Source organism: Prionailurus bengalensis, chromosome A1 (assembly GCF_016509475.1).
Source record: "Prionailurus bengalensis isolate Pbe53 chromosome A1, Fcat_Pben_1.1_paternal_pri, whole genome shotgun sequence".
NCBI classification, from domain to species: Eukaryota; Metazoa; Chordata; class Mammalia; order Carnivora; family Felidae; genus Prionailurus; species Prionailurus bengalensis.
The window spans coordinates 96858460-96872717 of record NC_057343.1 but is presented as its reverse complement, the minus strand read 5'-3'; positions in this window follow the sequence as shown (position 1 = coordinate 96872717).

The following is a 14258-nucleotide window of genomic DNA, read 5'->3' as shown; positions in this document are numbered from 1 at the left end:
TGTGTGTGTGTGTGTGTGTGTGTGTGTGTGTGTGTGTGTATGTGTGTGTGTTTTCATAATAAAACTGACATTATTACTTCCCTCCCCCCACTGGTTTGCCATTTGCACCGATGTTTGAAAAGCAATAGCAGCTAAAACTCCTGGTGTCTCAGCCCCTGTGAAGTTTAGGGCAGCCAAGTACACCAGTAGTGTTTATATTCCTCATTGCCATGTACTTGCAATTAAAAAGAAACAGCCAGTTTCACTTAGGAATGACCTTGATGAGGTAACACAAATTGCTGGTTTTATTCAATTATTATCCTGAGACCATGTCTTGAATATTCTGTGTAATAACACGGAAAGTATACACAAAGCATTTGTGGTGTGAACTAGAGCTCGCTCAGGGAAAAACATTTTTGTTGGAATGTCAAGTTGAACTAGGTCACAAAAAATAATTTTTAGTTGAAAGAATAGTTAAGAAATAATGGATGGTTATTTAGACTTGGGTATTTGACCAATATATTTCAAAAAATGAATGAAGCGTGGCTGTCACTTCAGGGAAAACAACAGAAAGTGTGTTCGATTCAGTAGCATGTACTTAAAACAGCAATAGAGAGTATTTGTTACAAATGATATTGATGTGGAAAATAAAGGAAAATGAAAAGTTAAATTTCCTTACAACTTATAGCCCATTGACAAGTCCTTGACACAGGCAGAGTGACATTGCTCTAGGAGCACAGCTGCCTCGATGATGTCACTTTGCTAAGGGCCAAAGCACTGTTAGACCAACCTCCAGGATCCCCTAAGTCTACTTTAACATACAGAAATTTCTCTGGAAACTTCCTTTATCTCTACCCCCCGAATATATGTTAGCAATCATCTTCCGAGCATATGGCCCATTGATTTACATCTGAAGGGTCTTATGAATGAAGTTTCACTAGACAATAAGAAATGACCTTTTCCTAACAATAGCTAGCCCCCCTCAAGGTCCTAGAAACCTTGCTTCCAAAATTCCTTGGAGACCTCCTGCTATCCCTGACCCCTTCCAAGTTGAAGGCATATAATCACCTGTCGCAACCCCAGTGCATCTCCTTCTGCCCATGGGTCCTGTACCATGTTCTAATAAGAACACCTTTTTGCACCAAAGATGTCTCAAGAATTCTTTCTTGGCCATTGGCTCCAAACTTCAACATTTCCACATCAGTATCATTTGTGTTTTCAAGGAAACTTGGAATTTTGAAAACTTGTATTTGCCTTTGATAGCTTAATGGCGAATACATACAGTCATACCTGATGAGACCAGTGGGGCTAATGAGTGCTTTCTTATTGATATTTTATAATGAAATGGGTCAACATTTGGAAGACTGACATAATTCAATGAATTAATCTTTGCTAATAACCACTGAATCATGCTAAAAATAATAGTGCCTGGGTAAAATCCATTGAAATGCAAGATAAACCAGTGGGTTTTAATCTAAAAGGTTATCAAAAGTCAATTGATATAGTTTGATGTTCTTAACTGCATTCAATCTTTAAGATTCTACCTCTTGTTGAGTTTTGATGTAGTATCAAATGGTATTAACAATAACCTGAAAAGACGAATAAACTTCTCCTTTTTCCAACTACAAGTCTGTTGAGTCCATATTCTTTTTATGTACCTTAACCCAAACAGATGTTAACAGATTGAAGGCAGATCTTGATGAGAGAATTCAGTTGTCTGAATTCTGAATGCTGAATTAGTGGTCTTCTGTTAAGCCATACATTAAAGATTTGTAAAAGTGTAAAACAATGTGTTCTTGCCAATTTCCTATTGTTTTGGAAAACATGGTTTCTATTTATGTTTGCATATGATTCATTTGTTGTTGTCATTTTAAAATAAATTAGTAACTACACATTTTGTATGTTTCAACTTTAATGTCTAATATAAGCAATCCCCACTTTACAATCTGCTATGCGGAATGAAATCCATGTCTACTGGAACCATGATTTTGGTTCTTACACAGCTTTGTGGTAACTCAGGTAAAATCTTAGACATTAATGAGTTACAGGTAGCACAGTAACATACAAAATGAGGACAACCTATAGAGTAAATATCAATAGATATAACCCACATCAACAAAATTCCTTGGGATCCTCAATAATTTTTAAGTGTAAAATGGTCTTGATAACAACATTCGAGGACTGCCATTTAAAGAAACTACCCACAGGGCACTTGGGTGAATCAGTCAGCTAAGCATCTGATTCTTGATTTCGGCTCAGGTCATGATCTCACAGTTCGTGAGATGGAGCCCCAAGTCAGGCACTGCACAGATTGTGTGGAGCCTGCATGGGGTTCTCTTTCCCTCTCTCTGTCACTTTCCTCCCCTGCCCTCCCTCCCCTCCCTCTCCTCTCCTCTCCTCTCCTCCTCTCCTCTCCTCCTCTTCCCTCCTCTCCCCTCCCCTCCCTTTTCTTTCCTCTTCTCTCCTCTCCTCTTCTCTCCTCTCTTCTGTCTTCTCTCTCTCTCTCTCTCTCTCTCTCTCTCTCTCTCTCTCAAAATGAATACATAAAACTTGAATGAAAACTACCCTGAAGAACAACTAAGATGAGCATACTGGTGTGTAAGGAGAGTGAACCAGAGGCTACTGAGAGAGCTATCCCTTCCCAGAGAATAGAACAAAAGCATTAATTAATCTGCAGATTCAGAGAGATAAAGAGGAAAGGTAAGATTTCAGACACTCTGAGGATGCTGAATTGGTGGAGATCTATTGTTAATGTCTCAGTTTTTTAAGTTGTGTTCTTAGGTGGATGATCCTGCTGGTATGAAATCGGAGAAACCTAATTTCGTTTTACTCCCTTTCTACAAGATTGTCAACATATCGAGCCTAACAGGATTTTTTGTGGGTTTTTTTTTTTTTTGATACAGTTACTAAACTTCATGGGAGCTTTTCTTGAAGAATGATTGGAATATGACAAGACTAAGTCATCTGGGAGACCCCTTTGCTGTGTTTGGGCAAGACTCTTAACCTGGTGGTGCTTCAAACCATTTATATTATTCCCCCTATGTTATTGGGAAATTCTATGAATGTAGTTAATTTCTAGAAAACCTTTTTAAAAAATGTAACTGCAGGACTTAAAAAAATTTAGGACAATGTTTAGAAGCATACCCTAAAAGAAAAGGTTAAAAGTGGGGTGTGACAGGAGGTAGAGAGTAATGTTTCTGTGGGTATTATTTTCCCCCCAAAAAAGAGAACAGTGCCTGATTTACAATCATCAGCCTCAGTCACAGTCTGTTGCAATTGTCTGAGTCCCTGTCCCAGAGGACAGCTCTCCCACGCTTCCTCTGGCCATCTGGAACAGCCCTTCTGCACCTAATGGACTCCATGATTCTTCCCATTTCTGAGCTCCCTATTTCTTCTTCTTCTTCTTCTTTTTTTTTTTTATTTCTGACCTCTTGCCTTCCTTCTAATAAAATAATCACATTCTTCCTTCTCTTTTCAAATGCTTAGTCATTCCCCTGCTCTAATGTGGCTATTTGTAACCTTCTCAACCCTCTTCCTGGTAATAGCTTGAGATGTCATCTATGAAATACTTTCTCATCAGGGGCTTATGGTTTTATGTGAATTCATGGTCACTGAGTTAAACCCAGTTATAAATGATCGCATGGAAAAGTAGCAGTGTTACCATTTTTCTATGCCAATACGCAAAGCATGAAGGACTAATTCTACTTTATAATTTTAATATACTATGGAGGTTACAAGGCATGTTTATCACCTGTATCTCACGTGGAGCTTGTGGAGCTCACAACACCTCTACAGAGAAAGCAAGGCAGGCCTTCTGATGCTGATGCCATTTCCTTATTTTCACAAGTGAAAAACATTCTATGATGATTTAGGTCTTATTTTGCAGAGTCCCAAAGACTCAGGTTTTCAGAGTCCCACTTCGGAGTTCTTTTCCCTTGCTCATGACATTTCTAAGTCTTAAAATTTATTTAAAATGAGCTGGATAAATGAATAAACCATTTAGTAAGACAGGGAGTGCTTTTCTTCTCCCAGTATAAAATGCATTGTTCAAGAAAAATAAGAACTCAAGAATTTAAATCTCTGTTCTCATCACTCTGGCTAGGTGACCAGCCTTAATTGGTGGTCTTCTAATGGTTTCTAAGCACTTAACGATCCCAGAAGATAAGTGAGATCCCAGAACCCAGAACCCAAACATCTAGACATAGTGCAAAGAAAAATAATGATACATAAAATGTAGAAATTTATGCATGAGCAAAGATTAAAAGAACATGTGTATTTAATTGGCTAAATAATACGCAAACTAGGAGCGTTATGAAAATGTGGAAAATGAGAATCTTGTATCTGAGCTCAAAGTTGGTAGAAATAATAACATGTAATTTAAGAATAGTCAAATGAGTCTAAGTTGGAGGAAAAAAGTGGAATCATCAAAGAATAGTATCCTCAGGGAAATAGTAAACATTATGTCATGCATTATTTAAAATAAGCAAACAAAGAATTGGGTTTGAATTATAAATAACACCCAAAACTGAACAAGCTTCTGTCAGTTCTCTGTTAAGTGTATTTGCCTTGCTGACATATGAAACCCTGATATTATTAGCAGCTCTGGACAAATACTCTGACAAGGCTTTTCCCTTGCTAACATATGTTCCATAGGTTATATGAACTCAAACTTGATTGGTGAGACAAAGCATGAACTGTAAGTCACTGAATGTTACTAAGTTCCCAATCTAAGGGGCTTTTTTCTTTATCCATGTATTCTTAAACTATTACAATGGAAACCATGTCGTCATACTGGGATTTATCCTAAGATATAAACAGACAAAGAAACCTTGGATTGCAAGTAACCTGTTCTATGAGTGTTATGCAAGACCATCAAATGTTTCTCATAAATTTTAACTTGATAAATGAGCGATGTCTTGCAAGAGGAGTAGTACATGATGCCGAATGTCACGTGATCACAACCAAGCCAATGGTTCTTGAAATTCACTTTGATAAATGAGTGCGGTGGATTACAAGCATGTTGCCAGAATGGATTATGCTCCTAGATCAAGGTTGTAATGCGCATGCATATATATATATATATATATATATATATATATATATATACATATATATATATATATATATATATATATATATACATATAGTATTTGTCTCCATTTCTGGCTCACAGTTCCCAAAATCTTTGGAATTTCCTAAGTGTTAGGAGTGATTAAGGTGTGTTTGGTTAGGTTAGTGAGGTGACTTTTTTTGCAAAGCACTTAAGGATGGGGGCTGGCTGCCAGTGGAGCCAACCATTTGATAGAGGGTTGGAAATTTCAGTCCTACTCTCTGACCTCCAGGGAGGGAAGAGGAACTTGAGGTTAAATGAACTTCCAATGGCCAATGCTTTATGAATTATGTCTATGTGATGAAAGCTCCATAAAGACGCAGAAGACAAATTTCAGAGAACTTCCAGGTGAACAGTTGGAGAGGTGAGGAGAGTGGTACATCCTGAGGATGGCATAGAAGCTCCCTACACCTTCCCCATGCGTGTCCTTCCCCATACCTTGTCCTATGCGTGTCATTGATTATGGCTGTTCCTCAGTTGTATCCTTTTATAGTAAACTGGCCATCTAGTCAGAAAGTGTTTCTCTGAGTTCTGAGTTGCTCTAGCTAATAAATCAAACCTGAGGAGGAGGTCGGAGAGGAACCTCTTACTGAGAGAGCTAGTTGATCTGAAGTACAGATAATAACCTGGACCTGTCAATGGCATCTGAAGTTGGGGGCTGGGGGGCAGAAACTGTGCAGTCTTGTAATATGGAGACTTCAATCCATAAAGTATGACGCTATCTCCTGGTACACAGTGTCAGAATTGAGTTGAATGTCAGAATTCTTAGACCCCCAGCTCTTGTCCAAGAATTGTTGGTTGGTGTAGAAAAAAACCACTGCCCCCTCAACACCCATACACTGGAAAGTGGTGCTCAGAACACCAAAAGGGCATCATTCCCTAGAGTCAAACACCACCTATGCAATCACTGGGATATTCTGAAAACATCTGCTTACTCAATGAATGCTGAAAGGAAGGGAAAGAAAGAGTCAGTTTTCCTGTTCTTGCATCAAGTCCAAGTTTTTGTATTTTTCTTCTGTGTGTTATTACTTTCTCCTTTTCATTTTGACTTTCCTTTTTCTTGCTGGAACGTGACATCTGAATTCTTCTGAGTCCATTTTTTCCCAAATACTCAGCCAACCCCTATTTTAAATTACATTACCAAGTCCTCTAGTGCTTCCTATTCTCACAAACCGTGGTCTTCATGGATTACGTATTTTTGTAGTTATATGGCAAAGGGAACTAACTTTGACTGGGATGGGTGAGTGATAGAATAAGCTTGGTGTTTTTCTGTTTACCCTTGTCCAACACTTATGATTTTGTATATGCCGTATAAGTAATGATTTCACATTTTATTCCAAGTTGATTATACTTGGTTATACAACAATTTGATCACAAATTTGTGGAGTGTCGGTTAAGTGCCATGCACTATTTTAGGCCCCAGAGATAGAGAAATAAATCAGATGCAGTCCCTCTCTGCCACAGTAGTTCTCTTTCTTCAAGTTAGAGAGCATTTATCACATCATCTTATAGTCAATGTCTTTGAGCTTAGAGGGGGGCATGGTATGCCATGAAAAGAGGGAGGCTAGAGCAACTAATCCAACCTAGAGAACAAAGAAATCTTTCCTGAAAAGAGCTCACTATTTCAGAAAGAGCTTCGATGTATTTAGCACTTTCTAGCTGACAAAACGTATTCTCACTCGGTCATTTTGAAAATGTTTATGGCATAGGGATTACTCGTTGCTATTGCTATGTTTTGCACTTGAGGAAGCTGATGTACAACACAGTTTATGTGTCCAGTGGAAGGTCCCATACAGGATAAGGCAATGAGATTTCAGTCTAGATTTTCTAGGTAGGAGTGTGGAATTCTACTGCCCCATGTTTCAAAGCCATTCTCTCTCAGCTTCTTTAAAGTCCCTGCCATTATCATAGCAAAGGATAACACCGCATCTCAGAGTCCCTCATCTAAATAAAAACTGAAAAAATTAGTCTGCATCTTTGACTCCCATTTTCATCAAAGAGGGCTGCTGGCTGATATGTTCTTTAGCATTACCAGCAGGAACATTCTAAAGGCTGTGCCATTTCCATGCATTTTTCATTCAGTGACTTTGGAGGCACTTTAACAACAGCATCTACTTTTCTTCATATGCATCTTGACATCGACCCGAGTAAAACTAACGTCCTGTCCTGTGCTTTAGCATGTCCCCTTTGTTATTAATGTCTCTAGTGAACAGGTACCATTTTTTTTTTTTCATTTTCCACTTTACGTAAACATGTACTTCTGAAGAAAGCCTGGAGGGAGATTTTCTTCTGGTACAGAATAAAGACAACCTTACAAGCTGGCCATTATTGCTCTATGCCTGACTAGAGAACTGAATTAATCATTTTCTAAGTATGGGAATGGGGGAAAACAAAGGTGGCTGAGAGAAATGTAGTTAGTACCTGTTTATGCAACTGTCTAAACCCTCTGATGCTTTACAACGTCCCTGTCGGAGGAACAGGGAGCCAAAAAACTAAGAACTGTAACTGACTGGGCAAATGGAAGTCTTCGCTTTAAGCTTTGTAGACAGACACCTGTTTGTGAAATTGGGGACCAGTTTTTTAATACTCATTTTTATGCAATATGTTCATGTATGAATTCTTCCTCCTAATCCCCAGAGACCACACCCATTAGAATATTCAATTTTTCATCATGGAACCTGTCATCCTGGACTATCACTGAACAGTTGGGTTGAGTGTCACCCACACCCTAGAAAAGTGATTAACTGGAATTTTAACACCTGTGCTAAGTGTGTGTGGCAGTGTAGGTATTTCTCAGTGGCTGACAGAATGATGTGGCTATAGACTGTCTAACTGAAACAGATTTGGTAGAACAGTTTCAATTATGTACCCAAAGAAAGATTCTGGACCAAATGCAGCCTCATCAAATGCAGTTCAGTGAGTCTGAAAGCAGGTGTAAATGTAGTGGAACCAGGAACTGCAGACCATGTAATTTGAAAATGTTCATCATCCAATATACTTTGAAGATTATAGACAGGGGCCAGGCTTGTTAAATAAGTTACCATTAAAAAAAATTGCATTTTGTGCTAAACCCAAAGGAAGGACAAATTATCACTGTTTTGCTTCGCTTTAAAAATGAAATTAAATGCACCATGTGGCAGTGTATTATGTAATTTACATATGTTATTATGGCAAAATTTTATTATTTTGCCTGATGCAATTAGCTGAAAAGATATAAATAAAACTGATAAGAATCTCTCTAATTTCTTTTTCTCTCTTGAATTTCAAATTATTTCCCTCATTACAGAAGATGTCAATGGCTTATCTTTATTCATTCAGCAAATATTTGTGAATGTCTGATATCCATTTGCCTTCCATAGAACACACACCAACACAAACATATCATATCAGGGATGGTAAGAGTTGCCTCTGTTAATCAATGGTTGCCTTCCTCCCCTAAGAATAGCATGAGTGAATTTTTCAGTAAGTCCTAAAACAAAAAATATAATACGAAAGAAACGTAAAGCTTACCACAGTCTTCCCTTACCATGAATATCAGCTAATATCACTTTCTTCATCGGAGGAAAATCCCACAGAGATGCTTTTTTTGCCTTCTAGATAGAAAGCTATTGTTTTTGTTTTATTTTCAAATTGGAAGTCAATGTAAAGATTCCGTAGGCTCCAATGAGCAGAAGTCTTTTGACTCATGAAATAGTATCAGTCCACAGAGCCAACATTTCCTAGTATTATCATGAGTTAAAGGGAGCTATAAAAACTGGGATTGAGCTTCCAGGAAATAACTTGAAGACAATGAAAGGAATATATGGACCTCTCCTCTTCTCTCCCAAAATATAGAACTGTCCTAAGCGGAAATTTCCCACCGCCTAAAAACTAAAGAACACAAAACAAAACAAAAAAGGAATGAAGACTTGTCAGAGAAAAGGCTTTTTTCCCAGACCTAGGACAGAGGAGGTACAGGATGAGACTGGAACTTCATGCTGTGACAGAACTAAAGCAAGTCTCCCTTCCTCCCTTCAAGGATCTGGGACTGGCACAGGGATGAAGGTGTCAGCTTAGAGGACTGGACTGGTCAAACATATGACAGTTGGAACACCAAAATAATAAAATACAGCAAAAAAAAAAAATGAAACCATCAAAAAATAGGAATTCACACCCATAACCAAAAATAACAAGATGAATAAGCACATAAATAAGAGGAATAGAATTGAGGGTCCTTGCTTATAGGAGAATGTAAAGGCTGGCTCATAAAGGTAGATGAAAATCATTATTTTGTAACCATCAGGACAGGTTAGATCAAACAAAAATCATCAATGGATGCAAGTCCAGGGAACCTTTTGATGAGAATCAGGTATTTACATGATTTTTAAGTGTCTCCCCATGGACTGGTTATTAGTTGCAAGGGGTAGAAACAGTAATTACACAATGAAAAATTTTCATAATACCTGGGCCATGTGACCAAAATTAATATAATTGGTTACAGATGGTCCTATGTGGTTCCAGATGTGATGCCCTGAGAAGGACACAACTTCACCTGTGCAATATCTCAGGTGAGAATGCAGACTCTTAAATTAATCATGAGGAAAGATCTGACAAACAGAAAATGAGAAACTGTTTTTTCCCAAAGGAAGGGTTATAGTCTTCAAGCTATGTCAATGTCATAGAAGAGGAAGACACGCTGTGAGAATGTTGTAGATTAAAGGAAGCTAAAGAAACATGACAATTAAATGAAATACATGATCCTAGACTTGATCCTATACTGGAAGGAAAAAAATGCTATAAAGACATTAGATTATCTCTATCTTTAGGAAATGCACAATAAAATATTGAGGGATAAAAAGGCAATGATGTATGAAACTTACCCTCAGTTATTAAATATATAACTATAAATATAAAAATATAAGTATACTTATATATTTATATAAATATATAGTACATATAAATATAGTATATATAAATATATAAGTATATTTACATTTTATATTTATATATTTTATATTTATTTATATATTAAGTTTATATTTTATACATTTATATATACTATATATATACACAATATTTATACATACTATATATTTATACATTTATATTTATAGATTATATATATGCATATACACACATATAAAGACAGAGCAAACAAAATTAGGTGAAATGCTAATGACAGGTGCATGTGGGTGAATGATATATGGGCATTCTGTGTACCATTTTTATTTTTACAAAATTTAGTTATCTTAAAAATAATTTCCCAATCAAAAGTTAATTAAAAATACAGTCTCACAGTCAATACTTCTTGTTCACAAACAAAAGGCTAAACAATAACAGATTTTGATAAGTCAAATTTTCTCCTTATAGATATGAGCAGAAAACCAGAATGGCTGAGATTAGAGACAAATCAATGTGCTCAAAGTAAGAATCTCAACAAACAAATTAAACAATGATGCTTGAAAAATGCTATATATTTGAGGTAATTGAAAAGAATTTTGGGAAATTCTGATTAATATTCTGATGGGAAATTTTGAAAGGCTATTGAAATTGTTGGAAGCTGTTATATAAACAAAGTAATCAGAATAATAGAGCAATTTCTGAAAATCACACATGTGTTTATCAAAATGAAATAGTTTAATAGGAGACCTGGAAAATAGACTCCAGAAAATCTTTTATATCAAAGAACAAAATCTGAAAGATGAAAAATCTAAGAGAAAAGTTAGGACATATAAACCAATACAATAAACACCATACAACAAATCTAACCTGCTTCAAATAGCTTTTCTAAAAAGAGGAAACAAAGAAAATTAAGGTGTGTGTATGAGAGAGTGGGAGGGGAGGTCAAAGAAATAACAGGAAAAAAATGTTTCATATCTGAAAAAATTTTTTTATTCTGGAAGACACTGAGTGAATGTTTAGCACAAGGAACGATTAAAAACCACATCTAGAAGTACCATGGTCAAGTAGTAGAACACAAAGAAGAAATACTAAAAAACTTTTGAGAGAGACAGAACAAGGAATAAACAGATTTCATACAAACAACAGATAATCTTCTTTCCTCATGATATTAAATTAAGAAAAGATGCCAGAAGGCAATGGAGCAGTAACTTCAACATTTGAGAAGACCCTAACCTGAATCGCTTCACGCCCAATTCATCATACAAGAGCATGGCCCAATTATTTTATCTTTTAATGATATATGTTTTTTTTTAATCAACATTGAATACTCAGTTTTAGCAAAAGTAAGACAGAGAATTTAAGATTTTTTAAGAGACTTGGACAACTAGATCAGGAAGGAAAATAAATCGCAAGGGCATTTCCCAGTTTAAGTTCAAGAAAATTTCACATTCAGAAAGATATTCTATTCTACAAAAGAACAAGCCTGCTTAATCCATAAGAAAACACAGCAAATAAGTGGAAATTCCAAGTAATCAAAAAAAAAAGTGTACAGTGCATTTCTGACCTAACTAAAAAAATACACAATATTAAGATGAAGAAGGATTGTATGAATTATGAAAAATGCACAGTGGTGTAAACCAACATCACACTCAGTACACAAAACTCTTCCTTCACCCCTCCAAACATTCTCTTATTGTATTTGTTTTTAGTCAACTACTTCCCACCCTTAATAACGAGAATAAATTGGTCTATTCTCTTACCTGAAAAGTTTGCTTTTTACCATTGTGCTAACTAAAATAAGTCAAAGAGAGAAAGTATTTCACTTATATGTAAAATATTGAAAAGTAATAAGAATAAATAAGTAAACCCAGGAAAATCATAGGGCAAGAGATAAGGTTTGTGGTTACCAGAGCTGGGTGATAGGGGGAGGGGAAGTTGGAGGAAGGTGGTCAAAAGGTAGAAACATCCAGGTAGAAGACAAATGAGCAGTAAGGATATAGCGTACGACAGGATGACTATAGCTAATACTGCTATACAATGTACAGGAAATTATTAAGAGAGTAGATACTAAGAGTTCTCATCATGAGGAAAATTTTTTTCTCTTCTTTTTATTCTATCTCTATAAGATGATATATGTTAACCTCTTCTGGCAATCATTTCATGATATATGAAAATCAAACCATCACATTGTATGCCTTCAACTTATACAGTAATGTACATCAATTTTTTCTCAATAAAAGTGGATTTTGGGGGGCCAACTCCTGAATGCTGTATAAATTCAGTCACAGAATATGTAACCTTTTGGGCCTGGCTCCTTTGCCTAACCATAATGTGAGATGTACACATATAAATGTTCTTTTCATTGTTCCATAGTATGGATATACCACATGATTTGTCTATTCATTCACCAGCTGAAGAATATTCAGGTTGGTTTATGATATGAGTAATTTTGAACAAAGTTGCTATAAACATTTACATAAAGATTTTTGAACTAGGTTTTCATTTCTCAAGTGATTAATGATGCTGAACATCTTCTTGTGTGCGTATTTGCCATTTGCATGACTTTGGTGAAGTGTCTGTTCAAACACTTTCCGCATTTCCTTGGGCACCTGGGTGACTCAGTCAGTTGAGTGTCCAACTTCAGCTCAGGTCATGATGTCATGGTCCTTCATTTCAAGTCCTGTGTCAGGCCCTGTGCTGACAGCTCAGAGCCTGGAGGCTGCTTCAGAATCTGTGTCTCCCTCTCTCTCTGCCCCTCCTTTGATTGAGCTCTGTCTCTCTCTCGCTCTCTCAAAAAATGAATATACATTAAAAAAAACAATAAAATGCTTTGCCCATTTCTATTAGGTTGTTCTCTTAATATTAAGTTTTGAGACTTCTGTATCTATGTTAGTTACAAGTCCTTGATCACACATATGATGTACAAATATTTTCTCCTAGTGTTTGAATAATTTTTTTCTCTTAGTTTATTCCAAAGAGAAAAAATTGTAATTTTATGAAATCCAATTTTTCATTTTTTTAGTATCTAATAATTGTCTAATATAAATCCAACAGATTTTTTTTTCCTATTTTTCTTCTAGAAATATAGTAGTGCCTTTTACATTTAGCTCTGTGATAAATTTCAACTTAATTTCCGGATAAACTAGAAGGCATATGTGAAAGTTCCTTCGGAGAAGAGATTGAGGTTTTCTTTTAATTTTTTAAATGTTTATTTATTTTTGAGAGAGAGAGAGAGGGAGTGTGAGCAGGGAGGGGCAGAGAGAGGGAGACACAGAATCTGAAGCAGGCTCCAGGCTCTGAGTTGTCAGCGCAGAGCCCAATGCGGGGCTTGAACTCACAGACTGAGAGATCATGACCTGAGCCAAAGTTGGATGCTTAACTGACTGAGCCACCAAGGCACCATGAAGAGATAGAGAATATTAAAAATTAGGTGATATCAGGGTTTCCTGGGTAGCTCAGTGGGTTAAGCATCATACTCTTGATTTCAGATCAGGTCATGATTTCATGGTTTGTGAGATCACGCCCTGTGTTGGGCTCCGGGCTGACAGCACAGAGCCTCCTTGGGTGCCCTCTCTCTCTCTCTCTCTCTCTCTCTTCCCACCCTGTTCTGAGTGAATGAATGAATGAATGAATGAATAGAAACATATGATATTAGACCATGAGTTCCAGATGACTCTATGAAAATATTTGAGAGAATGAGAAGGGATAGAGATGTAATTTGTATCAGAGATTGTAAGAAAGCTGTATGAAAGAAGGAGTCCACTGATAAGTGGCCACCTTGGTGTCTTATGTTTCTTGTGTTCATTGTGCAAGCTATGAGATGAAGCATAGGTCCTGATGGTCTTTTATAGACAACCCCATGTAAGGTGGTAACCTTTGCGATGTTCCTGAATCTGCCTGTGTGACATCTTAGATCATGTCCCATGCTCTGCTTGAAACCTCAGGCCCTTCTCATTTCCTAACAGAAGAGTTATAAAAATGGCTTGTTTCATTCTTTTGGTTATTTGCCAGATGGGTATACTTTTATTACAAGAAACTACCTGCAGAAATACCCTATATGGTAAATATGGCAAAAATAGATTCATACAGACTCTTTGTTCCTCAGTGGTCACACTGAGGCATGGTCACATTCCACAACAGCACAGGTATTAAGGCCTTGGGGGGTGGATTTTGACCAGGTGGTGATGAGGTAGAAGAAACCTAAAAAGTAAATGCATCTTCCTTCATTCCCCAAGTCCTGAATAGTACAACTACTGTACAATGTAGTAGTTTCTTATACAATTTTCTG